This window comes from Eretmochelys imbricata, chromosome 6 (assembly GCF_965152235.1).
Source record: "Eretmochelys imbricata isolate rEreImb1 chromosome 6, rEreImb1.hap1, whole genome shotgun sequence".
In the NCBI taxonomy this organism is placed as follows: Eukaryota; Metazoa; Chordata; order Testudines; family Cheloniidae; genus Eretmochelys; species Eretmochelys imbricata.
The window spans coordinates 113313951-113341289 of record NC_135577.1 but is presented as its reverse complement, the minus strand read 5'-3'; the positions used below and the strand labels follow the sequence as shown (position 1 = coordinate 113341289).

Genomic DNA, 27339 nt, shown 5'->3' with positions numbered 1-27339 from the left:
CCAACCAGGCTCCTATCATCTGTGATAGGATAAAAGAGGCAAGTGTTACCATCCTGAATGCGAGGTCGTATATATATTATCCAGTCTCCTCAGTTCTAGCATAAAACAAAGAACACCTTTCTTCTTTCGGATGAGGAAATATTGACTAGTAGAAGAGGTTGAATTGCACTGCATTTTCTCTTGCTGCTTAAGCAAAGGGGACTGAGTTGTGCACCACATCAGCTGCTCTTTGTGGAGCTGGGAGCTACTGCAGAAAGGCTGGAACTTCCACCCTATGGAGCTATGCAAACAAAGGAAGTAGTGAAAGAAGCAAGGATGTGGTGCTGGAGAAGTTCCAAATGGAGGGAGAGGGCTGCTTATCCAACCCAAAGAGAGGCAGGGGATCCTGTCTATCCTTTTCAGCAGCTTCCTGACCTCACTCCCTTAGACAACTATATAATATCAGGAGTTAAGCTATCTGTATGTATCTGGACAGTTACACTAGCACCATCAGTATCTAATACCTCCTATGTATGTTTTAAAAAAAGACATGTATAGTTCTTGTGGGAAAAGCTAGGTCAGACATGAGTCTTGCATTTGGGTCTGAACCCACTGAGAGTAGTAACAGACTTCTTCTAGTAGTTTAGGTCTCACTTCTTTGAGGCCCTGTCATGCACTATGGAGAGCATGCTGGAGGGATGACCATTACACTGGGCCCATGGAGTGTAGCTAACATGAGAGGCCATGGTTAAGGAGGGAGATAGGGCCAATCCCATCGAAAATCAGAACTAGGCCTTAAGCTGCACTCTGTACTCAAGAGGAGTCAATATAGAGAGTAGAGCACTGGGGTGATGTGTTTACTGGTGACTTGTGATGCTAAGCAGACAAGACAGGGCATTTTTTATCATAGAATATCAGGGTTGGAAGGGACCCCTGAAGGTCATCAAGTCCAACCCCCTGCTCGAAGCAGGACCAATTCCCAGTTAAATCATCCCAGCCAGGGCTTTGTCAAGCCTGACCTTAAAAACCTCTAAGGAAGGAGATTCTACCACCTCCCTAGGTAACGCATTCCAGTGTTTCACCACCCTCTTAGTGAAAAAGTTTTTCCTAATATCCAATCTAAACCTCCCCCACTGCAACTTGAGACCATCACTCCTCGTTCTGTCATCTGCTACCATTGAGAACAGTCTAGAGCCATCCTCTTTGGAACCCCCTTTCAGGTAGTTGAAAGCAGCTATCAAATCCCCCCTCATTCTTCTCTTCTGCAGACTAAACAATCCCAGCTCCCTCAGCCTCTCCTCATAAGTCATGTGTTCTAGACCTCTAATCATCTTTGTTGCCCTTCGCTGGACTCTCTCCAATTTATCCACATCCTTCTTGTAGTGTGGGGCCCAAAACTGGACACAGTACTCCAGATGAGGCCTCACCAATGTCGAATAGAGGGGAACGATCACGTCCCTCGATCTGCTCGCTATGCCCCTACTTATACATCCCAAAATGCCATTGGCCTTCTTGGCAACAAGGGCACACTGCTGACTCATATCCAGCTTCTCGTCCACTGTCACCCCTAGGTCCTTTTCCGCAGAACTGCTGCCTAGCCATTCGGTCCCTAGTCTGTAGCGGTGCATTGGATTCTTCCATCCTAAGTGCAGGACCCTGCACTTATCCTTATTGAACCTCCTCAGATTTCTTTTGGCCCAATCCTCCAATTTGTCTAGGTCCTTCTGTATCCTATCCCTCCCCTCCAGCGTATCTACCACTCCTCCCAGTTTAGTATCATCCGCAAATTTGCTGAGAGTGCAATCCACACCATCCTCCAGATCATTTATGAAGATATTGAACAAAACCGGCCCCAGGACCGACCCCTGGGGCACTCCACTTGATACCGGCTGCCAACTAGATATGGAGCCGTTGATCACTACCCGTTGAGCCCGACAATCTAGCCAGCTTTCTACCCACCTTATAGTGCATTCATCCAGCCCATACTTCCTTAACTTGCTGACAAGAATACTGTGGGAGACCGTGTCAAAAGCTTTGCTAAAGTCAAGAAACAATACATCCACTGCTTTCCCTTCATCCACAGAACCAGTAATCTCATCATAAAAGGCGATTAGATTAGTCAGGCATGACCTTCCCTTGGTGAATCCATGCTGGCTGTTCCTGATCACTTTCCTCTCATGCAAGTACTTCAAGATTGATTCTTTGAGGACCTGCTCCATGATTTTTCCAGGGACTGAGGTGAGGCTGACTGGCCTGTAGTTCCCAGGATCCTCCTTCTTCCCTTTTTTAAAGATTGGCACTACATTAGCCTTTTTCCAGTCATCCGGGACTTCCCCGGTTCGCCATGAGTTTTCAAAGATAATGGCCAATGGCTCTGCAATCACAGCTGCCAATTCCTTCAGCACTCTCGGATGCAACTCATCCGGCCCCATGGACTTGTGCACGTCCAGCTTTTCTAAATAGTCCCTAACCACCTCTATCTCCACAGAGGGCTGGCCATCTCTTCCCCATTTTGTGATGCCCAGCGCAGCAGTCTGGGAGCTGACCTTGTTAGTGAAAACAGAGGCAAAAAAAGCATTGAGTACATTAGCTTTTTCCACATCCTCTGTCACTAGGTTGCCTCCCTCATTCAGTAAGGGGCCCACACTTTCCTTGGCTTTCTTCTTGTTGCCAACATACCTGAAGAAACCCTTCTTGTTACTCTTGACATCTCTCGCTAGCTGCAGCTCCAGGTGCGATTTGGCCCTCCTGATTTCATTCATACATTAGACTGTGATCTCATCTGAACTCTTGTCTGGAAACAATCCTGGAGGTCACATGTGCATGGATCTCCATGACTGACTGTGCCCAAGAGGATGGGATGCAGTTCTCCAGCTGGAAGTGGGCAGTTTTGGCTACTGTGGCTATCTAGACATCTGATAGGAATGGGAAATCTAAGCAAAACCTCAGGGTGCAGACTGATTATCCAAGAACAGATGGCCTTGATGGAGGGTGATGTTGTGGATTAGGCAAATTCTTCCAAAGGTCTTCCTCTTCCCACTAACATCACTTCCATCTTGCCTAGGTTCAGTGATAACCAGCTGCTCTTCACTTAGATGTACCTAGGGAGGTGGTGGAATCTCTTTCCTTAGAGGTTTTTAAGGTCAGGCTTGACAAAGCCCTGGCTGGGATGATTTAGTTGGGGATTGTCCTGCTTTGAGCAGGGGGCTGGACTAGATGACCTCCTGAGGTCCCTTCCAACCCTGATATTCTATGATTGGGAGTAGAAGTGACTGAGGTTTGTGCAGTCCTTTAGCTCGTTCCAGGATGCCCTTATTATCAGGGAGGGCAATTCTGGCCAGCATAGTGGTGCTCAGAATATTTAAAAGTTTGATATTTTTCTTGTATAAATAAAACCTCAACATCCAGGGTCTCCACTGTGACGGTATCCCCCATAAGGCTTTATGGAAATATGCTTATGAATACATATGACATAACTGGAATATGCTTTATACTACATATGCCATGTAACCTATGTAAAGGTTATGATCTACTGAATCTATTAATCCTATTTTTATGCACGTATCATTTTTGTATTCAAAGTTATGAATATTGGCTGTGTACTGGCTTGATTTTTAAGTAACCTTTGTAAAGCATTTGGTCAGTTTCTTGAGAAAGGAATGTGTAAATTAAGTGCCCAATCAAGAAGGGCTTAAGGAACAATGGATCTTGGAATGCTCCAATCCACATTAGAAATCTACTTGAGGACGTTCAAGGTAGCATGTGAACCATGGCTGCTACCTGTAGTTCTGAGTCATGCAGGGACATGTGACTGGCCCATGTGACTGCAAAACTCCATATTGTAGCTGGGATTCTACACGGGGGAGGGGGGATCCACACACAAGAGAAAGTCTGTTTAAGCCCATAGGAGACCCCTACATTTTGTCTTTAGCTGGCTAAAGAGAGCCTCTCCACCCCCAAGGATACCTGAAAGAAACTGGAACAAAGGACAGTAACTACAGGGCGTGTGAGTGATTGCTGGACCCAGACTAGAAGGAGACCAGTCTGTAAAAGGCAGCTTACTGGAACTGGTGAGGTTATTATCTATATTCAGTTTTATTACGGTATTAGACTTAGACTTGTGTGTTTTGTTTTATTTTGCTTGGTAATTCACTTTGTTCTGTCTGTTACTACTTAGAACCACTTAAATCCTACTTTCTGTATTTAATAAAATCACTTTTTAATTATTAATTAGCCCAGAGTATGTACTAATACCTGGGGAAGGCAAACAGCTGTGCATCTCTCTCTATCAGTGTTATAGAGGGCGAACAATTTATGAGTTTACCCTGTATAAGTTTTATACAGGGTAAAACAGATTTATTTGGGTTTAGAACCCATTGGGAGTTGGGCATCTGAGTGTCAAAGACAGGAACATTGCTTAAGCTGCTTTTAGCTAAGTCTGCAGTTTTGGGGCACATGGTTCAGACCCTGGGTCTGTGTTGGAGCAGACTGGCATGTCTGGCTCAGCAAGACAGGGTACTGGAGTCTCACACTGGCAGGGAAAGCAGGGGCAGAAGTAGTCTTGGCACATCAGCTGGCAGTTCCCAAGGGGGTTTCTGTGATCCAACCCGTCACATCCACAATATGGGACAGGAGGTCCTATAAATCTTTAAAGTCATCAATCACCAATGCCAGGGTTGGTGTAACTGCCTCATCTGTCAATAAGGACAACTCCTTTAGTGGAGATGGAGGTTAATATAATCCTTCTTTTGTTCTCTGTTTTTGGGGAACCATGTCTGCTTCTGGTGAGGGTTGCCTGGCTAGCAATGCCACTGGGGAACAGGATCTCCTCCTCTTTCTGGAAGCATGGGAGGGCGATTTGTTCTTGGACACATGGGATGTCAGTTCCCAACAGGGCCATTATGGCCAAGCTGGCATGCCACGAGTATTGGCCTGGTTGGGACTGGCCAGCCCAGTTCCACTCAAGCCCCAGGGTCAAACCTTAGGGCTCCATGGTACTCTCCTTATGGTCACTCTCTGAAGGTGGGAGAGGGATCCCAGCCTCACGCCACTAAGGAGCACTTTGATGAGGATGATGATGAGGACGACGACTATAATCTTAGTTTCATCTGCCTCTTCGGCACAACAAATGTCTCAAAAAATGATACAGATTTCTCCTTTTACTGGGCCCTTGTTGGGTTCCATCATAAACATGAGAGTTGGCACCTGGCCCCTCATTCCCTGTGCTGCTCCAGTTCTGAATGAGGATTTACAAGCTCTGTCCTGGAGAAGTAATGTTTCACATCCTCATTTTGGGACTTTTCTTCAAGTTTGGAGCTATGTCTCAGCTACATGCAATTCTGTGATTTAGTTTCACCTTTCTATGGATACGGATGCTGGCTTTATTCATTTGAGAGCCAGCACTGGGGCGGCCAGTGCAGCCTCTGGGGCCAAAGTTGTCAGTGCAGAGGTTTTTGGGGCTGAGGTGGACAACCTCAAAGTGTCTGGTGCCAGCACTGTCTTTTTTCTCTCCACTGCTCAATCGCAGAGTATGATGTGCACTCAAGGGAGTGCTGGCCTGGTTTATCCAGACTTGCTCTGGTAACGACCATGTTGGGTTCAAAGAGACTGCTCTACCAGACGCAGTTTCAGCTTCGGTTTTGCAGGTCCTAAAGAGGACCTATCTGGGATGTGGCTCTCCCCTAGGCAGAAAAAGCATTGGCTATATCAGGGTGGGCAAACTTTTTGGCCCGAGGGCCACATCAGGCTTGTGAAACTGTATGGAGGGCCAGGTAGGGAAGGCTGTGCCTCCACAAACTGCCTGACCCCCTCCCACTTGTCCCCTGACCACCTCAGAATCTCCGATCCATCCAACCCCCCCTGCCCCTTGTCCCCTGACCACCTACTCCCAGGACCCCCTGCCCCTAACCACCACCCCCCGCTCCCTGTCCCCTGACTGCCCCAACCCCTATCCACACCTCTGCCCCCTGACAGTCCCCCCGACCCACTTCTTGTCCCCTGACTGCCCTCTCCCAGGACCCCCGTCCCTAACTGTGACCTGCAGGCCATAGTTTGCCCACCTCTGGGCTATATCCATCCTTGGCAGGAATCAGACAGTCACAGTAGGGGCAGAGTTTGAACCATGAAGGTTTGGAGTCTGCCATGAGAGGTGGTGGCTGGAATGAAGCATCTCACCCTGCTGTACAGGGAAGTGTATGGGGGAGGGACGGGTCACCAATCTTCTTTTCTTATTTCTGTTTCTTTATTTAAACATTCAATAGGAGTGTGCAGATAAGATTTGTCCCACAAAGTTGAAAAATAGTTTTACTCTAAAGAGAGTAGTGGGCTGGATACTCCTTGAGTTCCATCTCACTGCCACAGGCAGTGAGAGAGAACTGAGGGAGGTTCATAGCCTCTCAGACCTTTAAGCCCTCAAACAGAAGCATATGGAGAGCACATGCACAGCCCTGACTGACACTACCATTCAAAAGTTCTGATCTTACATTCATGCACCCCTACAGTGGAATCCACAGTGATGCATACTTGAAAAAAAGCATGGCTGTCTTCAATAGTTTAATACAGAATAAGATTCATTTAAAAAAATATGACCACTGTATTGGACAGCTTACTGCTCCACACAGTATGTGTATGTTAATGAACAATGAGGACAGTTTTAAAAGTCCCCAAAATGCTTGTATATATGCAGATTAAGTTCAATGTTCCCACATGTGTAGGAAACCAACAATTAAGTGATTACACAGTAGTAAATTGTATTTACATTTGCTTTGTTGTAATACACTATTAAAAAACAAAGATTTTCACAAGAATTCATAAAGACAAGATGGAATATTTTATTGCATTCCATTTTTCTTATGGACTTAGTTATATCTTGGTCTCAGTTTAACATTTTATAATCGTAGCGCTACATGCTTTATATGTGATCTCGAACTATTATTTGTAAACTGGATTAGAAGGAAAATTATTTTGATCAAACGTTTTAAGGCAGTCAGTTATTTTGCCCAAAAATTGATCTTCAGTGGCAGATCTAACAGTCTAAGATTAAAAAAATGTAAGTATCTGCACTCCTTCCCTATGCTGAAATGTCACTGACATCTTGAGTCCCACAGCAAACTAGTACATCCATGTTTTCTGTGAGGTGGAGAGTAAACTCAGTGAGTTTATATTCTGAGATGTAGTTACAGTTGATAAGAACACCAAAATGTACCAACGAGAACCAACTTACTAGAGAGGTCCTTTTTTAAACTGAAGATTTTTTTTTTAAGATCTAATAATCTTGTGAGTTTCACAACCTTCTATTTTGAGGTTTGAATAGGGAGATAGGGTTTTGATAGAAGTGTCTCTGGCAGAGAATAGTGCAGTCTTATCTAATTTTACAATGTGTGCATGTGTTTTTCCAGCTTTACTTCATCTTTTTCATGAAGGTGTACTGGTATCTTGAGATCTGATTAACTGACATTCAAAGTAAACATCCTTTCTTGTCATGTTTGAATTTGAGTGACGTAATGCTAACATTTAAAACAATTTTATGGGATGCATTATAAACTTGTACCCTTAAATATGGTGTGGCTCACTGCTATCATATAATCCCACCATTTGTGCAGCATGACAGATATAACCAACCTGCCCAGTTAAATTTTTTGATATTGGTATTTAGATATGTGGTATTATCTTGTATTGGACCAACTTCTATTGGTGAGAGAGACAAGCTTTTGAGCTTACACAGAGCTCTTTAGTTTTATCTAATGTGAATGCACCCAGACTTGAAGAGCTTTGTGTAAGATCAAAAGCTTGTCTCTCTCACCAACAGAAGTTGGCCCGATAAAAGATAGCCCCTGGACAGACAATCTTGGGCACTGGGGTGGCATCTTTTGTGTAGAGGTTTGCCTGTCCTCACCCTTGCCTGTCATTATTTCTTTTGTTATCTGTCTAATATAGACTAAGTTTCCAGAGACAAATACCTTATCATCTTGAGTCAGTAGAATTTCTCACGCAACACACACTGTAGAAATAAAAAATTGTGTCTTGCACCATTCAAGGATCCATAAGTGGTTCTTGCTCCAATTCTGGGAATCTTCTCACAGAATGTGTCCAATTCAAGTTCCCAGGAGCGCACATGTAGAGAATGTCAACAGAGGCATCTCAGCTGATCTAAGCGATCATAGGGATACAAAGGGTAATCCACATCTTTCTAGTCAATCATGTACTGACTATGGACCATTGTTGAGTTACTTATTGTGAGTGGTGCAGTAGTCAACTGTACAACGTTAACTGCTACCTCGGAAAGATTAATAAATCACCAATATACTTTTACTTGGGAAGTCTGGTATTACCTTAATTAAATCACCTGAATTTGAGTTTGACTTTGAGAAATTGCTTTATATATTGTGGGAGTCTTCATGATGCAAGAGAGGAAGTCTGTTGTGAATGTGAAACAAATCTGTGTTTGGGTGTGATGTTTGTGTATAATAAGGCATGTGATCAGAGATTAATCTGCATATTAATTATGCTTTAAGTCTCAGTTTTGCTAAAAAATGGAATTTATCTTGAAATGAAATACCTGTATGACCTGAATTCTACTTTTTTGAGAGAATTTCACAATATACTGCAAATCATTGTATTTATCTTCACCAATAAAAGAAAAGGTGCTCTGCAAGTGCAGGAGAATCATTTTAGCTAGGATCAAGAGTCTAGCCTACAGCTATGCACTGTCACTACAAGGAAAAAGGAGACGGTCATTTTCATTTGATCTGAGAAATAGAAAGATTTCCCAAGTTTTTAACTGCAACATGATGCAGAAGTGATACTGCATTCTTGTGTGACTTTGAGGAATTGACAATTGTAATTCTCTGCCCTTCCCCATATGGTTCTGCATTATCTGCACAGTTCCGAATGCGAGAGAGTGCTTAGTCTAATACTTCTCCAGATTTGCAATCATTTTACAACAATTTCCTGTTAAGCAATGTGTTAACTATAAAATTGTCCTGCTGACTGAAAAAAACATTAAGGCCTTGTGCTCAGTTTCATCTATTGGATCTGCTTGCTCTCCACTGTCCATGAACAGGGTGGATAAAAATCAATCGGATTTTTTTTAATTAAATCTGATTGTTTTGATAAAATGCTTTTTGAGGAAAAAAACTATATAAAGATCGTTTTAATTAAGATACACTATAGCTCAAAGATACCTCATCATGGAATAGGGATTATAAATTCTAATTCTATAGTATTACACAATACAGTATATTAATGTAATGTTTAAGAAAAGTTTTGTAAATAAGTTCCAATAGTTAATGGATTATGGACCCAATCTTATGGGATTCCAGGGGCTTCTGTATAGATTATTTAGGTTAATCTTCCTATCCACCCAATGGGACTCAGTGCTCAGTCTAGAACAGAGGTGGGCAAACTACAGGCCCCCAGGACCGTCCTGCCAGGCCCCTGAGCTCCCAGCCGGGGAGGCTAGCCTCCAGCCTCTCCCCTGCTGTCCTCCCTCCCCCACAGCCATGCCGCCGCATGGGCAGCACACTGGCCTGCTGCTCCTCTTGGGCAGCGCGGCTGGCTCCTGCTTGGTAAGGGGGTGGGAAGCAGGGGGTCGGATAAGGGGCAGGGGGTCCCCAGGGGGAGTCAGGGAACAGGGAGCCGGGGGGGGGGGAGGGGAGATTAGATAGGGAGTGGGATCCCAGGGGGCGGTTGGGACAGGGGTTCCTGGGAGGGGGCGATCAGGGGTCAAGGAGCAGGGGGGTTGGATGGGTCCACACTGTTTGGGAAGGCACAGCCTTCCCTACTTGCCCTCCATACAATTGTGCCACCCCAATGTGGCCCTCAGGCCAAAAAGTCTGCCCACCCCAGTCTAGAAGATACCATCAGAGAGGCTTAGTTTTACAGTTCTGAAACTATGGATTTGTCTCCCCAGAGATTACATGCTTGTTAACAGCAAAAATGTTTTTAAATAAATAATACATAGAGGTGAGAAATAACAGACCTCAACCCTATTGTCCCTTTGCAAATTTGTGTACACAGAGTCAATCCCTTACCTCTCTCTAAAAGTGCAAAGTTTCTAAAAGTTCAATGAATAGAAGATTGTTGGGGGCCGAATATATCTGGACAAGGAGAAGAAGTCTGGAGATAAATGTGAGAAGGGAGGGACAGGCAGTAGAAACAAAAGTGAAACTCTTTGAGCAGCATATTCCCGAAGTCTTGAGGTCTTTGAGTGTAGCCTTCATTGATTTAAGATCTACCATACTGTTCTCTCACTAGAAGGGGAAACCTATAATGGCAGCAGGCCATAAAAGAGACCCAGTTTGGGAATATTTTAATGAAGTTCCTCTACCTGTGGGTAAGACAGGCATGCGTGTAAAATGCAAACAGTGCAACAAACAAAGGCAAGGCCCGGTTGCCAGAATAAAACAACATCATGAGAAGTGTTCTTTCTCAGGAGGAAGCTGCATTGAAGATGATGAAAGGAACATGTCTGTACATGCAGGATCTTCAGGTTGGTAAACTTTTTTATTTCATACTTCTTTCTTAAGGACTGCCTGTCTACCTTCTGGACTAGTCTTGAATTCTCATGTTTGAGCAAAAAATATAGTTGTTACTCTATAGTACTATCATTTTAGATACAGTTGTGATAAAAAATAACTGAAATAGGCAGATCTTCCTTTTACAATTTCACCTTTAAAGTAGTACTGAGGGTCAGTGAATGCAATGAATAATACTAAATGAGCAAGCAGTATGGTAATAATAATTAAATAACTGCAATGACTTATTTTGTTTAGGAGAATCCATCCTCAACATACAGGATTCTGAAGACCATCCAACTTCAAGATCACCATCATTTTCTATAGTTTCAGTGTTATCTGCCAATGATAGTGTTTCAGTCACATCATGTATGTCACATAGCCACAGTATAACACCTGTAGCAAAAAGAAAAAAAAATCTCCATCATCCAGAAACAACCATAGATAAGTTTGGGATAAGACCCAGCAGATTACAAAAAGAGGTAATTGATGAAAAAATTGCCCAGTTTGTTTATGTAACAAACTCTTCTTTCCGTATGATTGAGAACCCACACTTCATTAACATGATTCAGTCATTAAGACCAGGATAGAGTCCACCCAACAGAGCAGATGTCACAGGCAAATTGCCGGATAAAGTGTATGAAAGAGAAATTGTGCCATGTGCAAAAGGTCTAGAGGGTGAAATTGTTAACCTGAGTCTTGATGGGTGGAGCAACGCCCACAATGATCCTGTTGTATATGCTTGTGTGACAACAGAAGTAGGGAATGTCTTCCTTACAGAAACGATTGATACATCAAGAAATGCACACACAGAAGAATACTTACAAGAAGTAGCAGTAAAAGTTATAACAAACTGTGGGAAAAAAATGCAAACGTCTAGTACGCAGCTTGGTCACAGACAATGCTGCAAATGTATCCAAGATGAGAAAAAATTTAGAGGAGAGTCCTAAGCTAATAAAATATGGTTGCAGTGCTCATTTGATGTACCCCCTAGCCAAAGACTTCAGTGTTCCAGAAATAAAGGCTAATGTTCTTGAAATTGCAAATACTTCCATAACAACCACTTTGCAGCAGCTGCTCTGAAAAAAGTGGGAGGAACCAAGCTAACTCTCCCACAAGATGTGCGATGGAACTCAGTAGTGGACTGTTTTGAGCACTATATCAAGAACTGGCCTAATCTGATGAGAGTCTGAACAAAATCGTGAAAAAACAGATGGCACTGTCACAGCCAAAGTTCTCAACATTGGGCTTAAGAGAAATGTTGAACACATGCTGAGTACCCTGAAGCCTATTTCTGTAGCCTTGAACAAAATGCAGGAAAATAACTGTTTTATTGCTGACACTGTTGAAATTTGGAAGAAACTGAGTGAGATCTTAAATATGCAATGACAGAGTTAAATTACAAGCATTAAAAAAAATGAACTGGACAAGCACCATGATGTCCAGCTCATTTTCTTGCAAATATTCTCAATATTGGTATCAGGGTCAAACCCTAACTGTTGAAGAAGAGGAGTTGGCTATGACCTGGACATCCAACAATCATCTCTCCATAATGCCAACTATAAGAAACTTCAGAGTTAAGGGTGAACCATTAAAGAAATATTCTGATGATGTTTTAAAGAAAGTCACACCAGTGAACTGGTGGAAGTCACTTAAGCACTTGGATTCAGAAACTACTGAAGTGATAACCTCACTTTTAACAGCAGTAGCTTCTTCTGCTGGTGTAGAAAGAATATTTTCTTCCTTTGGACTAATTCCAAACTGAGAAATCGTTTGGGACCTGAAAAAGCAGGAAAGCTCATTTTTCTTTTCCAGATTATGAACCAACAAGAAAATGAAGATAAAGATGACTGAGTTAGCTGCAGAAGCCAATATTTTAAGTTTCTCATGTTGACCTGGCTGACAATTTTAACAAAAACAAACCTGATTTTAAAAGACTTGAATGTTGAACTAAATTCAAAAATGCATATGCTTGTTTTGTTAAAATATTATGTTTGCTGTTGAAGAAAAATATCCAGAATACAGAACGTTGTTGTTTTAGTTAAATAAAACAATTTAAATGTTTGTCTGGTGATGTTCTCCTCCTAATACAGCATGGCAAGAAAATCCTCCAAATATTAATGATTAACCTGTTGAATTGGAGATATTTATGAAGTCATTGGGAGGTGAACTATCTGCTTCAATTACCTTGGGTAAATGAAATAACCAAACAACCATTCATTTTCTGATATAGCTGTAAAACTAATATGAAAAGTTTTCAAAATAAATCACTTTAAAAATGTATAATGTGTACCTTCTAAAAATGAAAGCTACATCTATCTCTGAGTTGTGAAGAATATGTATTAAGGTTATAACAATCAACAAGAATGCACTTTTACGTAAAAATCCATAATTAAATCTAGTCTTTCTGACTAGTGATTTAAATCAAATCCGCTCTGTCCATGAACGCTAAGCTTGTTACTCAATGCTAGCATTAGTCCTATGGCTATGTTATCTTCAGTCATGTTGTACCTCAGCTATGGAATTCATAACCAATTAAAATAAAATTATTTGCCAAATAAAATTTTTGAATCAAAGCTAAACTCAAAATTGCAGCCAACTTTTTCACAATGATTTGTATCCGGAAAGATGTTTAAAGCATATCCTTGTGTGCTAATTTGGATGCATGTTTCCTATGAAAATTGTGTCCATAAACAAAATTAATGAGACATTCCCCAAACAAAATGCCATCCCACACCTGGTCCTAGTGTCATTGCAAGTATAGGTTAATATAATATTTTAAGTATCTTTGCTTTTTTGTAATATCTTCCATATTTAAAAATGAAAGTGTAAATTAATTTATACTATCTAGGATATTTGCTTACTTTTTATTTCTCACTTTAAATAATGCAAACAAATTTCACATGTGTTTCAAAAGTTTTGCTTTTTGCTTTGCCGTTATGTTCAGTTTTCAAACACTACAGAGAAGTTTAAAATAAAAGAAAAAAATTAAAATAGAAACATATGCTTTTGTAATTTTTTTTTAAATTATTCACTGTGGACTTAATCTACATGATACAATCCCTTTAGTCATCAAGATATGATCCCCAAGATACCCAGAACAAAGACTACTACAGAAATGCAAGGAGCTCTTACATTTTTGTTTTGAGAATTTATTAAATTGAATATGCAGATACACATATTAGACAGCTAATATGTCATCTGGGAAAAAAAAAGTCACATATCCTTAAATGGACTAAATGGGGAGGAGGGAGTGGAGAAAGGAAGACAAACCAGAAAAGTTGCTAACTTGACCTATGAAACTACAAAACCTGGTGTGTATTACTGTTATTTTGCTCACATTGAGTATAGCTTACTGAAGAGTTGTGTTTTGGGTTTGTTTTTAAATCTCCTAACTATGGTTAGCTCCTGGGACCAAGACCTCATACACAGAGTCTTAAAGTTTGAAAAGAGAGAGGTTTAGAATGATGATGCAATCTATACCATGACTGGTGCCCCTGTAATTTATAAAGCCAGCCACTACACACAAAAATGGCATTAGGGTTGTCACAATTGTTCTTTCACTATTTCAGATCTATCCACCCTGCAAATAAAGACATTACAAGAAAGAGGTTGGAAAGGGAATAGCTCCTGTTTGTCTCACAACTCTGTGCAGGGTTCACTCCCTGGGCATCCTCTGCCCCAAACTGCAGAACAGGGGGAAGCCAGGAAAGAGCAAGAAAGGAAGAGGAACAAAGCAAAGCTGATGGCAATCCAGGCAAACAGGATCCCCTCCTCTCAGCATCTCTGCAGCAGAGTCACCAATACAGTCACTGCCAGAGAATGTTACAATTAACTGGATTGACAGACACACATTGAAGGGGCTGGCTGTAACCATGAGCTACAGAAGGACCAGCAGGCCAACAGGACCTGCCCAGCCTTTTGTTCTGTTTGTGTCATGGGAGAAGGGAAAGGAGGTGAGGTTCAATGCTCCTGGAAAATGGCAAAACACAAGCTAACCCCCTCACCCCTGTCAACCGCCTCCTGCTCCCTCACTGCGCACCCCACCTACCCACTCCCACCCGATACCCCACAGTCTTCCCATACACCACCCCACGTCCCATCACCCTCCCTCACAGCTCCAGCCCCCGACAGGCACAGGGCTGAGTCCCCATGTCCCTTCCCCAGACACCACCCCGTGCCCCATCACCATCCCGCACAGCTTCAGCCCCCGACAGGCACAGGGCTCGCCCCCTATGTCCCCTCCCCAGACACCACCCCGTGCCCCATCACCCTCCCGCACAGTTCCAGCCCCCGACAGGCACAGGGCTCGCCCCCCATGTTCCCTCCCTAGACACCACCCCGTGCCCCATCACCCTCCCGCACAGCTCCAGCCCCCGACAGGCACAGGGCTTGGGCACAGCCGGCCTCTTCCCCTCCCTCACTCACCGCTCGGGTGCTGCAGGCTGCGGCGATGCGCGCAGGGCTTGGCGAGGCGGCCGGGGCCGCTCACACCGGGAAGGGACCGGAGGGGATGTCAGGGGGAGCGGGACGGCACCACGATCCCCTGCGGCCTCCCCGCCCGCCTGCTGCCCTGGGACCTACTACAGCTGCCGCCGCAAGACCCCGCCCGCGGGAGCGGCACTGACAGTTGCGAGCAATGAGAGCCGCCGCCGCGCGCCCCCTTCCCGGCTCCCAGCCTCTGCGATTCGCTCCGCCCTACCGAAAATGGCGGCCCCTCCCGACCCACAATGCTCCACGGCCAAGCCCATGACGTCACCCCTCTGGTGGGGGCAGAAGCTCGAGAGCTTCCAAGGGAGCGCGTGCGCCAGCTAGAGCGCGAGGGCCGGCGGGGCAGGGGTCTTAGCACAGGGCTGAGTCCCCACGTCCCTTCCCCAGACACCTCCCCGTGTCCCATCACCCTCCCTCACAGCTCCAGCCCCCGACAGGCACAGGGCTGAGTCCCCACGTCCCTTCCCCAGACACCACCCCGTGCCCCATCACCCTCCCTCACAGCTCCAGCCCCCGACAGGCACAGGGCTGAGTCCCCATGTCCCTTCCCCAGACACCACCCCGTGCCCCATCACCCTCCCTCACAGCTCCAGCCCCCGACAGGCACAGGGCTGAGTCCCCACGTCCCTTCCCCAGACACCACCCCGTGCCCCATCACCCTCCCTCACAGCTCCAGCCCCCGACAGGCACAGGGCTGAGTCCCCACGTCCCTTCCCCAGACACCTCCCCATGTCCCATCACCCTCCCTCACAGCTCCAGCCCCCGACAGGCACAGGGCTGAGTCCCCACGTCCCTTCCCCAGACACCACCCCGTGCCCCATCACCCTCCCTCACAGCTCCAGCCCCCGACAGGCACAGGGCTGAGTCCCCATGTCCCTTCCCCAGACACCACCCCGTGCCCCATCACCCTCCCTCACAGCTCCAGCCTCCGACAGGCACAGGGCTGAGTCCCCATGTCCCTTCCCCAGACACCACCCCGTGTCCCATCACCCTCCCTCACAGCTCCAGCCCCCGACAGGCACAGGGCTGAGTCCCCATGTCCCTTCCCCAGACACCACCCCGTGCCCCATCACCCTCCCTCACAGCTCCAGCCTCCGACAGGCACACGGCTGAGTCCCCATGTCCCTTCCCCAGACACCACCCCGTGCCCCATCACCCTCCCTCACAGCTCCAGCCTCCGACAGGCACAGGGCTGAGTCCCCACGTCCCTTCCCCAGACACCACCCCGTGACCCATCACCCTCCCTCACAGCTCCAGCCCCCAACAGGCACAGGGCTGAGTCCCCATGTCCCTTCCCCAGACACCACCCCGTGTCCCATCACCCTTAGCACAGCCCCCTCTGCTGGACATATGTGGGAAAGGTTTCAGAGTAGCAGCCGGGTTAGTCTAACCCCCCGGGGAGGAGAGTCCGCCTGCAGGCAGGGGCAGCTTGGCGGGTGAGGCAGGACCAGACTCATGCTGCGGAGGGGAGGGGAGATAACGGTTAAACAAGTTCATCTTGACCACTGCCCCCACTTGCTGCGGGGCGCTCCCAAAGAGAAGAGGAGAGACTGCGCCTCTCCCTACTCCGCCTCTAGCCTGTGCTGTCCTCCTTGACCAAGACAAAGCTTGGCCGTGAGCAGTACTGCCAGCTTCAGTTCAAAAATCACGCAGCGGCCCCCAGAAGTGGTGAGATTTTTACAGAGGTTTGCATTGGCTTGTTTCGCTCTGACTCTGCAATGCCCAGTGTGTGAGGCACATTTAGCATTGCCCAAGTTCCCAAATTCATTGGGTAAGGGGATTTTGGCCCCTGCTGCAGGAGGTTTCCCTCCCACATCTGCCGATTCCTTGCCTAGCAAGTAATTTTGCTCCCAACCTCCCAATCAACCCTGTCTCTTCAGTCTTCGCATCATTTCAGCCCATTGCTCTGCACCCAATGCCAGGTTTACAGTGGTGCCATGGAGCCGGACCCATGCTCAGAAGAGGCCTGGTCAGCTCTGCTTGCACTGTGCCCTGAGACCCTGCCAGCCCGCTGGCTCCCTCCCACCCCCTGCCCACCACTTACTCCTCTCGGCCTGCCCACTGGGTGACCAAGGGCTCCTCTCCATGCCCTGGCCCCACCCGCCTGTTTCTCTCTGCGTCCTGGCTGGACTCCAGTGTACCTCTGGCTCCAGGCAGTCTCTACTTCCCACCACCTGTGGGGCTGCACTTGTCTCTCTGGAGCTGAGCCGCCTAGGTTGGTGCTGCCAGGGTCCCTTTTCGAATAGGCATTCCGGTCGAAAACCAGATGCCTGGAACTCTATTTGAGAAGTATAATGTAGATAAAGTACATCAATTTTAATGTGTGCTAAATTAGTTGAGTTAAAGCTTTAAATCCTAGTCTAGGCAAGGCCGCAATTCATGTGCAATGAAAGGCAGAGTTTGATTGGCATTTCCTGAATGTCTATCCATGCAGTCTTAATGTTCTCTTGGCTGTTTTTTGTATGACAGTTCCTAGATTATTAATTTCTTTAAAAAGAACAATCTGGAAAAGGAGACTTTTCCAAGCTTCACTGGCTTGCAAAAAAGACTGACAGTAGCACATGTAAATCCTGTAATCATACTGTTTGGCTAGACACCACTGGAACATGCACACCTTAGAAAATCTGCAGAACAGAGCCTGTCTCCTGTTCACCTTTGCACCTTAAGGTGCACAAGAGACCAGCAAGGCTTCTTGTGAGGGTTGTACTTTAGCCCATGTATAGCATCAGTACTCTTTTGCTGTGCAGCTAAATTATCTCCACACAATGGAACTTGGCATGTTTTGAGCTTAATGAAAGACCTATGCAAAATGTACTGTATGTTTACAGTTTCAGATGGCCACAGGTCAGACCAAAAACAAATTTCACCATAACACTTTGTGACACTTGAAAACTACTTTTAATGCCTGCTTTCAAATTTTCATTCCAACTGTTCTGGCCATCAAAGAAAGGAGTCACATTATATTTACCCAACTTTTGTACTTAAAAATTGTCTGAACCATTTTTGCCCAAAATTAAAAACAATCACCTTTGGACAGAGACCAATCCTTGTGATGAAGAAAGATGGGAGGAGAGATGGTTTAAAAGGAAAGACGAGAAATTTATTTTTTACATGTTTAATATGAAGAAGCAGTAGGATTTCCATGAGGAGGTGGTATCAGAGGGACATGAACAGTCTGTATCATACATCTATGTATGTATCTAAGCCTGGACAGGCACTCAGATGCTATGGTGCATCACTATATAAGTACCTAGCTAGATAACGAGGTAGAGCTAGATATCAGTATAAATCACTATAAATGTGACGAGACCATAGGAATGAAAGAGATTGCTCAGATGGCAAGTGTAAAAGGGGGGTACCAAGGACATTAATATCAACAGAGGTGGAAGATGGGAGAAAAGAGGATCAAAGGCAATACTATAGTGGTCAGAGAGGTAGGAGAACCAGGCAAGGGGAGAGTCACAGAAGCCTAATAAAAAAACTCAGGAAAAAGTGGATGGATGGTGCTGCCAATGGCAGCTGTGAGAAATTATGGAGAAGAACTTTTAAGACGTCAAAAAGGATGTTGGCATTAAAATAAATCCCAGAGGTAATGCTGATTTTCATGTTGTAGAGATCATGATTGCTTTTTGATGGAAAATTAAATATCAGTTCTGTAGAGCAGAAATTTTTGTGCCCTTTGTCTCAATTAAACACACACACACACATTTGGCAATTTCACGTTAATGGTTTGTTATCTATTGATATTTGTAGCAGGGAGCTACTGAACAGAGCTCTAGCATTAGCAATAGATAGGAAGCTGTCATAGGTTGTGACTCTTCACATTATGGGAGCTAGTTGTGTGTTTCTACAGAAATGTGAAAGTAAAAGAAGGAGGGAATAGAGGAAAACCCTATATCCAAACTAAACATTAAAAGAGGTAGAGGGATCAGATCTACTTGGTCTGGAAGTTCAATGCATTTTCATGAATATGCATAAGATTTAATTAAAATTAGAACACATCCTAATTATGCAAGAGAGCTGATACAAAGAAGCTGCTTCTGTCTTTTGGCTAAACAATATTCACCACCTCCTCCCTGTCACCCATTTATTTAAAAAAATAATAATTCTGCAGTTCCTAATTTGCCCCAGAAACTTGAATGGCTCTGAACAAAGCAACTACTCTAACATGCTCAGATACAGAATGCACTTTGTCTAATGAAACATATATATATGGTTTTGATCTCTTCCTAAGTAGTACATATTTCATAAGCTTCCACTCAGATAGGTTTCTAATTTGCTGGAACCAAGGGGCCACACAAGTCCCTCTACTAACCATGTGTATCAGAAAAGACATTGACTCTATGCCCTGGTCTACACTAGGACTTTAGGTCGAATTTAGCAGCATTAAATCGATGTAAACCTGCACCCGTCCACACGATGAAGCCCTTTGTTTCGACTTAAAGGGCTCTTAAAATCGATTTCCTTACTCCACCCCTGACAAGTGGATTAGCGCTTAAATCGGCCTTGCCGGCTCGAATTTGGGGTACTGTGGACACAATTCGACGGTATTGGCCTCCAGGAGCTATCCCAGAGTGCTCCATTGTGACCGCTCTGGACAGCACTCTCAACTCAGATGCATTGGCCAGGTAGACAGGAAAAGAACCGCGAACTTTTGAATCTCATTTCCTGTTTGGCCAGCGTGGCAAGCTGCAGGTGACCATGCAGAGCTCATCAGCAGAGGTGACCATGATGGAGTCCCAGAATCGCAAAAGAGCTCCAGCATGGACCGAACGGGAAGTACAGGATCTGATCGCTGTTTGGGGAGAGGAATCCGTGCTATCAGAACTCCGTTCCAGTTTTCGAAATGCCAAAACCTTTGTCAAAATCTCCCAGGGCATGAAGGACAGAGGCCATAACAGGGACCCGAAGCAGTGCCGCGTGAAACTGAAGGAGCTGAGGCAAGCCTACCAGAAAATCAGAGAGGCGAATGGCCGCTCCGGGTCAGAGCCCCAAACATGCTGCTTCTATGATGAGCTGCATGCCATTTTAGGGGGTTCAGCCACCACTACCCCAGTCGTGTGGTTTGACTCCTTCAATGGAGATGGAGGCAATACGGAAGCAGGTTTTGGGGACGAAGAAGATGATGATGATGAGGTTGTAGCTAGCTCACAGCAAGCAAGCGGAGAAACCGGTTTTCCCGACAGCCAGGAACTGTTTCTCACCCTGGACCTGGAGCCAGTACCCCCCGAACCCACCCAAGGCTGCCTCCTGGACCCGGCAGGCGGAGAAGGGACCTCCGGTGAGTGTACCTTTTAAAATACTATACATGGTTTAAAAGCAAGCATGTGAAAGGATTACTTTGCCCTGGCATTCGCGGTTCTCCTGGATGTACTCCCAAAGCCTTTGCAAAAGGTTTCTGGGGAGGGCAGCCTTATTGCGTCCTTCATGGTAGGACACTTTACCACTCCAGGCCAGTAACACGTACTCGGGAATCATTGTACAACAAAGCATTGCAGTGTATGTTTGCTGGCGTTCAAACAACATCCGTTCTTTATCTCTCTGTGTTATCCTCAGGAGAGTGAGATATAATTCATGGTCACCTGGTTGAAATAGAGTGCTTTTCTTCAGGGGACACTCAGAGGAGCCCATTCCTGCTGGGCTGTTTGCCTGTGGCTAAACAGAAATGTTCCCCGCTGTTAGCCACAGGGAGGGGGGAAGGTTGAGGGGGTAGCCACGTGGTGGGGGGAGGCAAAATGCGACCTTGTAACGAAAGCACGTGTGCTATGTATGTAATGTTAACAGCAAGGTTTACCCTGAAAGAGTGTAGCCACTGTTTTATAAAATGTGTCTTTTTAAATACCGCTGTCTCTTTTTTTTTCTCCACAGGCTGCATGTGTTTCAATGATCACAGGATCTTCTCCTTCCCAGAGGCTAGTGAAGCTTAGAAAGAAAAAAAAACGCACTCGCGATGAAATGTTCTCCGAGCTCATGCTGTCCTCCCACACTGACAGAGCACAGACGAATGCGTGGAGGCAAATAATATCAGAGTGCAGGAAAGCACAAAATGACCGGGAGGAGAGGTGGCGGGCTGAAGAGAGTAAGTGGCGGGCTGAAGACAGGGCTGAAGCTCAAATGTGGCGGCAGTGTGATGAGAGGACGCAGGATTCAATGCTGAGGCTGCTGGAGGACCAAACCAGTATGCTCCAGTGTATGGTTGAGCTGCAGCAAAGGCAGCTGGAGCACAGACTGCCACTACAGCCCCTGTGTAACCAACCGCCCTCCTTCCCAAGTTCCATAGCCTCCACACCCAGACGCCCAAGAACTCGGTGGGGGGGGGGCCTCTGGCCAACCAGCCACTCCACCACAGAGGATTGCCCAAAAAAAAGAAGGCTGTCATTCAATAAATTTTAAAGTTGTAAACTTTTAAAGTGTTGTGTGGCATTTTCCTTCCCTCCTCCACCACCCCTCCTGGGCTACCTTGGTAGTCATCCCCCTATTTGTGTGATGAATGAATAAAGAATGCATGAATGTGAAGCAACAATGACTTTATTGCCTCTGCAAGTGGTGATTGAAGGGAGGAGGGGAGGGTGGTTAGCTTACAGGGAAGTAGAGTGAACCAAGGGGCGGGGGGTGTCATCAAGGAGAAACAAACAGAACTTTCACACCATAGCCTGGCCAGTCATGAAACTGGTTTTCAAAGCTTCTCTGATGCGTACCACGCCCTCCTATGCTCTTCTAACCGCCCTGGTGTCTGGCTGCGCATAACCAGCAGCCAGGCGATTTGCCTCAACCTCCCACCCCGCCATAAACGTCTCCCCCTTCCTCTCACAGATATTGTGGAGCACACAGCAAGCAGCAATAATAGTGGGAATATTGGTTTCGCTGAGGTCTAAGCGAGTTAGTAAACTGCACCAGCGCACCTTTAAATGTCCAAATGCACATTCTACCACCATTCTGCACTTGCTCAGCCTGTAGTTGAACAGCTCCTGACTACTGTCCAGGCTGCCTGTGTACAGCTTCATGAGCCATGGCATTAAGGGGTAGGCTGGGTCCCCAAGGATAACTATAGGCATTTCAACATCCCCAACAGTTATTTTCTGGTCTGGGAATAAAGTCCCTTCCTGCAGCTTTTGAAACAGACCAGAGTTCCTGAAGATGCGAGCATCATGTACCTTTCCCGGCCATCCCACGTTGATGTTGGTGAAACGTCCCTTGTGATCCACCAGAGCTTGCAGCACTATTGAAAAGTACCCCTTGCGGTTTATGTACTCAGCGGCTTGGTGCTTCGGTGCCAAAATAGGGATATGGGTTCCGTCTATGGCCCCACCCCAGTTAGGGAATTCCATTGCAGCAAAGCCATCCACTATGACCTGCACATTTCCCAGGGTCACTACCCTTGATATCAGCAGATCTTTGATTGAGTGGGCTACTTGCATCACAGCAGCCCCCACAGTAGATTTGCCCACTCCAAATTGATTCCCAACTGACCGGTAGCTGTCTGGCGTTGCAAGCTTCCACAGAGCTATCGCCACTTGCTTCTCAACTGTGAGGGCTGCTCTCATCTTGGTATTCATGCGCCTCAGGGCAGGGGAAAGCAAGTCACAAAATTCCATTAAAGTGCCCTTACGCATGTGAAAGTTTTGCAGCCACTGGGAATCGTCCCAGACCTGCAACACTATGCGGTCCCACCAGTCTGTGCTTGTTTCCCGAGCCCAGAATCGGCGTTCCACAGCATGAACCTGCCCCATTAGCACCATGATGCATGCATTGGCAGGGCCCATGCTTTCAGAGAAATCTGTATCCATGTCCTGATCACTCACGTGACCATGCTGACGTCACCTCCTCGCCTGGTATCGCTTTGCCAGGTTCTGGTGCTGCATATACTGCTGGATAATGCGTGTGGTGTTTAATGTGCTCCTAATTGCCAAAGTGAGCTGAGCGGCCTCCATGCTTGCCTTGGTATAGCGTCCGCACTGAAAAAAGGCGCGGAATGATTGTCTGCCGTTGCTCTGACGGAGGGAGGGGCGACTGACGACACGGCTTACAGGGTTGGCTTCAGGGAGCTAAAATCAACAAAGGGGGTGGCTTTACATCAAGGAGTATTTCAGGCAGGACTTCACGGAGGGTTCCAATAAGAAATGGTGCACCTAAGTTATTGTTCTTATTGGAACAAGGAGGTTAGTCTGGCCTCTGATTGATACATGGCTAGATTTACCTCGCTGCACCTTCTCTGTGAGTGACTGCAGTGTGACCTAGAGGAATGAGTCCCCTAGACAGGGGAGGAGGCAAATGAGTACAAAACAAATCTGGTCTATTTCTTGTTTTGATCCACTCCATCTATCTTTTACATCTTTGGCTGGCAGCAGACGGTGCAGAAGGACTGCATGCCATCCACATCTCATGGCTGCTCGGCAGAAGATGGTACAGTACGACTGCTAGCCATCCTCATCTCTTGCCTGCCCGGCAGAAGATGGTACAATACGACTGCTAGCAATCCATATCGCCTGCCTGCTCACCATAAGACGGTTCAATAGGACTGACTGCAGGACTAAAGAGAATGACCTGGTCAAGTCACTCCAAATTTAGTCCCTGCGCCCATGTCTGCCCAGGCGCTCCCAGGCGACGTGGCCAGGAGCACCTCGGACATGACGATGACGGCTACCAGTCGTACTGTACCGTCTGCTGCCACAAGGCAAGGGGTTGCTGCTACTGTGTAGCAATGCCGTACCGCGTCTGCCAGCACCCAGGAGACATAGGGTGACGGTTACCTGAGCGGGCTCCATGCTTGCCGTGGTATGGCGTCTGCACAGGTAACTCAGGAAAAAAGGTGCGAAACGATTGTCTGCCCTTGCTTTCACGGAGGGAGGGAGGGAACAGGGGCCTGACGATATGTACCCAGAACCACCCGCGACAATGTTTTAGCCCCATCAGGCATTGGGATCTCAACCCAGAATTCCAATGGGCAGCGGAGACTGCGGGAACTGTGGGATAGCTATCCACAGTGCAATGCTCCGGAAGTCGACTCTAGCCTCGGCACTGTGGAAGCACTCCGCCGAGTTAATGCACTTAATGCACTTAGAGCATTTTCTGTGGGGACACACACACTCGAATATATAAAACCGATTTCTAAAAAACCGACTTCTATAAATTCGACCTTATTCCGTAGTGTAGACATACCCTATGTGCCTCTGCAGCAAGCTTCCACCTGACCTCAGACACAACAGAAGGCCCTCCCATCAAAGGTCTGCTGGATTAGACCTCTAAGGGTATGTCTAGACTACAAAATTAGGTTGATAGTATAAAATCGATTTTTAGAAATTGATTTTATACTGTCGATTGTGTATTTCCCCACTAAGTGCATTAAGTCGGCGGCATGTGTCCTCAATACCATGCCTAGCATCGACTTACGGAGTGGTGCACTGTGGGTAGCTATCCCACAGTTCCTGCAGTCTCCACTGCCCACTGGAATTCTGGGTTAAGCTCCCAATGCCTGATGGGGCAAAAACATTGTCGAGGATGGTTTTGGGTACAAGCCGTCAGTCGCCCTCCCTCCCTCTATGAAAGCAACGGCAGACAATCATTTCGCGCCTTTTTTCCTAGGTTACCCGTGCAGACGCCATACCACGGCAAGCATGGAGCCCGCTCAGCTTACCGCTGCTGTTGTGAGCATTGTAAACACCTCACGCATTATTGTGGAATAAGTGCAGAACCGGGCTAAGAGACGCCAGCACGAGGACGACTGTGATGAGGACATGGACACAGACGTTCCTGAAAGCACGGGCTGTGACAATAGGGACATCCTGGTGGCAGTGGGGTTGGTTGATACAATGGAACGCCGATTTTGGGCCCGGCAAACAAGCACAGACTGGTGGGACCGCATAGTATTGCGGGTATGGGATGATTCACAGTGGCTGCGAAACTTTTGCATGCGTAAGGCAACTCTCCTTGAACTTCGTGAGTTGCTTTCCCCCGCCCTGAAGCGCAGGAATACCAAGATGAGAGCTGCCCTGACAGTTGAGAAGCGAGTGGCGACAGCCCTGTGGAAGCTTGCAACACCTGACTGCTACCGGTCAGTCGGGAATCAATTTGGAGTGGGCAAGTCTACTGTGGGGACTGCTGTGATCCAAGTAGCCAATGCAGTCACTGACGATCTGCTATCAAGGGTAGTGACTCTGGGAAATGGGCAGGTCATACTGGATGGCTTTGCTGCGGTGGGGTTCCCTAATAGACGGAACACATATTGCTATCTTGGCACCGGACCACCTTGCCAACCAGTATATAAACCGCAAGGGGTACTTCTCAATGATGCTGCAAGCACTGGTGGATCACAAGGGACGTTTCACCAACATCAACGTGGGATGGCTGGGAAAGGTGCATGACGCTCGCATCTTTAGGAACTCCAGGCTGTTTGAGCAGTTGCAAGGAGGGACTTACTTCCCAGACCAGAAGATTATCTTTGGGGTATGTTGAAATGCCAATAGTTATCCTTGGGGACCCAGCCTACCCCTGGCTCCCATGACTCATGAAGCCATACACAGGCAGCTTGGACAGTAGTAAGGAGCAGTTCAGCTATAGGCTGAGCAAGTGCAGAATGGTGGTAGAATGTACCTTTGGACGTTTAAAAGCTCGCTGGCGCTGTTTGCTGACTAGGTTAGACCTCAGCACAACCAACATTCCCATTGTTATTGCTGTGTGCTTCATATCTGTGAGAGTAAGGGGGAGACATTTGAGGTGGGGTGTGAGGTTGAGGCAAATTGCCTGGCAGCAGATTTTGAGTAGCCAGACACCAAGGCAATTAGAAGAGCACAACTAGGCACGCTGCGCATCAGAGAGGCTTTGAAAACCAGTTTCATGACTGGCCACGCTACAGTGTGACAGCTGTGTGTGTTTCTCCTTGCTGAAAACCCACCCCCTTTGTTGATTTTAATTCCCTGTAAGCCAACCACCCTCCCCCCTTCAATCACAGCTGGCAAAGGAAATAAAGTAACTAATGTTTTGAAACCATGCATTCTTTCTTTATTAATTAAAAAAAAAGTGAGATAACTGACAAGGTAGCCCCGGTCGGGTGAGGTGCGGGAGGAGGGAAGGACAAGACCACATTGCTTATTGTAACCACACTACAAATCAAAACTGTTTGAATGACAGCCTTCTATTGCTTGGGCCATCCTCTGGAGTGGAGTGGCCGGGTGCCCAGAGCCTCCCCCCGTCCCCGCGTTCTTGGGCATCTGGATGAGGAGGATACGGAACTTGGGGAAGAGGGCAGGCGGTTAAACAATGGATGCAGTGCGGGTCTGTGCTCTTGTTGGCTTTCTTGCAGCTCCAACAGATGCTTCATCATGTCCGTTTGCTCCCCCATTAGCCTCAGCATCGCCTCCTGCCTCTGCTCTTCGCGCTCACTTAATGCTTTCCTGGCCTCTGCCACTGAATGCCTCCATGCATTAAGCTGTGCCCTATCAGTGCGGGAGGACTGCATGAACTCAGAAAACATGTCATCGCAAGTGTGGGGTTTTTTTTGCCTTCTAATCTGCGATAACCTCAGGGACGGAGATGATAGGGGGAGCATAGAAACATTTGCACCTGGGGGGAGATAAAAAGGGAGAGTAAAATTTAAGATGATACATTTCTGAGAACAAAAGGGAGACTCTTCCACAGTGAATCAAGCAATTCACAGCAGACAGCACATGTGCTTTAGGTACAAGGTTGTATTTTGCCTTTTATATTGAGTGCCTGCCGGTATGGTGACACATCACACACGGCTGGGCAACAGAATTCGGTTTCCAATCAGCCATGGTAAGCCTTTTGGTACACGGGGTTGGCTTCTTCCACCTTCATAACATGTGGGAATGCTTTCAAATTGCAACGCCATCCTTTCCCATAGCAAGCAATGCCAGTTGGGTTTCACATTTAAAGGGAGGGGCTGCAGCACACACCTCCCCCACCCCACCACATAGCTATTCTCTGGGATGATCCCTTCACCCCTCCCCCCACCGCATGGCTATTCTCCGGAATGATCCATTTTAGCCAAGCGCAAACAACCCAGCATGAACGGGGTCCTTTTACTGTTCCCTTACAAAAATTCCCCTGTTTCAATCAGGTGACCATAAATGATATCACTCTCCTGAGGCTAACACAGAAAGATGAAGACCGAACGTTGCTTGAATGCGACCAAAACCCAGGACCATTCGCTGCCATGCTTTGTGCTGCAGTGATTCCAGACTACTTGCTACTGGCCTGGCGTGGTAGTGTCCTACCGTCGAGGACGAAATAAGGCAGCCCTCGCCAGAAACCTTCTTCAAAGGCTTTCAGAGTAACTCCAGGAGAGCTTCATGGAGATGTCCCTGGAGGATTCCCTCTCCATCCCCAGACACGTTAA

The 27339-nt window shown here is 46.6% G+C and overlaps 1 protein-coding gene across 7 annotated transcripts in view; it reads right to left on the bottom strand.

Annotated features, from left to right (window-relative positions):
* Window positions 1-27339, bottom strand: part of KLC1 (kinesin light chain 1) — a 123661-nt gene that overhangs the window by 75189 nt on the left and 21133 nt on the right. Inside the window, exon 1 of one of the 7 annotated variants that reach the window (XM_077819433.1) lies at window positions 14922-15180. The exons of the other annotated variants lie outside the window; for them this stretch is intronic. The gene's annotated coding sequence lies outside the window, so the exon portion shown is untranslated. Of the gene's footprint in view, window positions 1-14921; window positions 15181-27339 lie in introns of those variants that run through there. 7 annotated transcript variants of the gene reach the window in all.